We start from the raw sequence: 3,682 nt of genomic DNA, 5'->3' as shown, positions 1-3,682 counted from the left end.
TGTGAGTTTCAGTTTCCTCATTAATAATCAGGATTATGACACCCAAGACTTGCAGAGGTCTTTTTAAACCCTAAAGCAGTACTCTATAGCTCTGATGAAAAACCAGCTTTTTCCCCTCAGTCTTTTTTGGACTAATTCTTTTGTAAAATACATTAAAATGGAATACAGGACTTTGTGAACTCAAGATCTGTGCAGAAGTAACGCATTGGGATTGCTATTACTTATTATTCAAAATTGGAACTACATCTGCTATCAGAGGATGCCCTGAGCTTAACTTCTTAATTCTTATTGCTAACGTCAATTCCTACATGCTTGGAGATTAATAAATACATTTGTAAACAACCCATGATTAATGAGTAAACTACGATGGAAATTAGAATGTATTTCCAATTAAAAATACTATTCATCAAATCTTTTGGGGTGGAATTAAAACTATCCTTAGAGAGAAATGTATAATCCTAGATTATATATATTTATATATTATTGTGTATAATATAGAAAAGTTGAATTTCTAAGTTCTAAGCATTCATCACAAGCTAGAAAAAGAGCAGAAAATTAAACACAAAGAAAATAGACGACACAAAATGATAAATATTAGAGGAAGGCTTCACAAACTAAAAGACAAACATCGAAAGGATAAATAAAACTAAATTAGATTCTAATAAATGACAAATATACTCAATAAAATCCTAGTAATAATGTTCAAAAAAAGAGAAAAATTGCAACAAATGAATACCAAGGCTTAAAAGGGAATGAATTAGGGTCACTCTTTGTGTTGTACATTCTATGGGTTTTGACAAATACATAGTAATATGTATCCGCCATTACAGATTCATATAGAACTATGGTTTCACTGCCCTAAAATCCCCTTTGCTCCAGGGCCATAGAGGTGTGTGTGACCTTTGTCAAAGTCATAGATGTTTGGGGTGATGGTGAATACAAAGATTCCTTCCAGCTAGTATCCTCTGCTTTAGGGTGAGGAAAGGGAGGAATTTCTCACAACGGCATTAATAATGGAGGAAACCAATGTTGAGGGTGCAGAAGTGGATCATCAGAACATATTGATCCCGGAATGAGCATGGTTAAAAGAACTGAGGAAAAGGAAAGGAGGTCAATTTTTAGAAAATCAAAAATGCAACTTTATTTCTGCATTGATCTTGAGTTACTGATTTGGAATCTTATAAATTCAGCATGACTTTTGCTTCCCCAGGCAGGGCCTCATGGGCTTGAGGTGTTTCTGCACTCATGATTGGTGTGCAGCCATGCATGGGTCACACACAGAATGTCCTGTGGCTGCCCTGGGCCCTGGGTGTGTGAGGCTGTCCCTCCCTATCTTGCACTTTGAAGGCTGTGATGCTGGAACGTTCTTGTCTGAGCCCTGAGTGACATGGGCCCTTTCTGACCCTTGCACCTTACACCTGACATTGCCTCCTCTGATGCAGCTCATTTGCATCACTGCAAATGATGTTCATGCAAGTGACTTGTTGACTCAGGCTTGGGACCCAATCTGGCCAAGAGCAGATGGTCCCTGGAACCTTGTTATCAATGGACATGGATGAAATCATAGTGCTTAGGGCTGCCAAATAAAGGAAATGTGCATACCTCACTAAGACTCTATACACTCGTCCTTGGAGATTACATCCTGTGAGAGATGCATAAACACAGTCTCCTCCTTTCTTCCTTTTCAGGCACCTGAGAATGGCATCAAAGTAGACATGGTTTCATGTCTCCCCGTCCCACACAGCCTTACCTGTGGAAATTTGTACAGTTCCAGCAGTGTTCCAATCTGGGCAGAAATTGCACATGTTGTTTCAGTAAGGACTGCTAGAGACTTGCTCTCTCTCCTACAGGTGTAATTTGGGTTGTCTTTGCCCAGCCCTGAGACCCAAATGAGGGAACTCTCCAGTGCCTTCTGTTCACTGTGCAGGACATTATAGAGATCAACTCCCAGAGATATGTTGGGTAAAAGATGGGAGTTTCTGTTGATTTCCTCAACGGCAAAAACCAAGGCCAGAACATACTGATAGTTCTTGTACTGAAACCTGCTGAGAGGGATGGGGCTCCTTAGGGAAAAGACTCAAACCACAATTATCTTCAAATCCAATGCAACCACTTAATGAAGGAAGAATGCCCAGCCAACTCATTCCATCTGTGGCAACAGCTCTCCTGAAGCCTTAGAATTTATAGCTAAATCAAGTAACATCACCTGGGCTCTGGAACGTCCTTACTGAATTCCACACACATGGAGAAAAGTGATGAAGTTTATGAGAAAAGTTTAATGAATGGAAAAGCAGATCACATTCAGAGTGCGTTTGGTAAATGCTTCTTTGGTTCAGGATCCAAAATGCTTGTTCATTTGAACACATCATCAAATGCTTCAGAGAACAGCAATAATATCAACATGAGATTGGAGATAGCCCTGGGGAGGAAGAGTAATTACAACTGAAGCCTCTGGGACAAGCAGAGAAGCACGGTGTCTGTGGGTTGAGAATGGTGCAGCAGAAGGCTGGCAATCAAACTGCCTAAACTCCTGCCCCATGAAACTCATGTATCTGCCACCATCAACAACCAGGCAGCTAGGATGAGCTTCAGAGCTCCGATGAAGAAGGAATCACCATAAGGCAGAAACATCCGGGAGAAGTTTGAAGGAGTTAAAACTGAAAACACTTAGGAGTCTAAGAGACACAGCCTTGTAAAGTTTAAAAATTGAAAATGTGATTACCAAAACTGATTCAAATAGAAAATAAAGAGAGAATATTATACAAATGTGGCCATGTGGTTTCAAGAGAACATGTGAGAAAAAAAATTCCAAATATCCACCAGGCCTGGAAGAATTTACATGGGGCGTTGCCTGCACGCCAACTTGGCCAGGAACAAGGTCTCCTGAGCTGGTGTGAATGGAGAGCAGAGGAAAAAAAGAAAAGCATTCAGCCTCTCGTCCTGCCATGAGCACAAGCTCTCCCTCCAGCATCCAGGTGCCTGAAGTTGCGGGGACACATGAGCTGAGCTTGACTTCCGCCCCCAAGATATTCACCCCAGACCTTCCCTGACAACACACGTGTCATTATAAATAACATGTCAATACATTTGAACATTTAGATGAAATTCACAAATTGCCAGGAAAATGAAAGTTACCAAAACTGTCTCAAGAAGAAATGAGAAATCTGAATAGTCCCATGTCTGAAGAAGAAACTGAATCCATAGTTTAAAACATTCCCACATTTCATTGTGGCTAACACCTCTGCTGGCAAATTCCAGCAAACATTCAGGAGAGAAATAATACACATTGACTCTAGCTCTCCCAGAGAACAGGAAAAATGGGAAAAACTTTTTGATTCATTTTATAAGAATAGCTTAACTTTGCTACAAAAATCTTACAAGGTCATTAGAGGAAAGGAAATTTACAAGCCTCTTTTTTTCTGGAACTAAACTCATGTATTCCTAAAAAAAATTAACCTTGCAAATCCAGCTATATTTTTGAAGGAGGCCACATCATGACCAAATTTGCTTTATGCATTGCCATTCAGTGTGCTACTTCCTGAAAAAGGAGGAATAATAATCTGGGTAACTGCGGTTATTATCTATTCTATATATCATGTATAATCTACTATAAATAGAACTGGTCATGTTCTGTTTGTTGGCCTGGGTGGTGTTAACATATGTGTACCCTTTTTGATAACTT

The sequence above is a fragment of the Diceros bicornis genome (assembly GCF_020826845.1).
Source record: "Diceros bicornis minor isolate mBicDic1 chromosome 3 unlocalized genomic scaffold, mDicBic1.mat.cur SUPER_3_unloc_1, whole genome shotgun sequence".
In the NCBI taxonomy this organism is placed as follows: Eukaryota; Metazoa; Chordata; class Mammalia; order Perissodactyla; family Rhinocerotidae; genus Diceros; species Diceros bicornis.
This window is presented reverse-complemented; position numbering follows the sequence as displayed.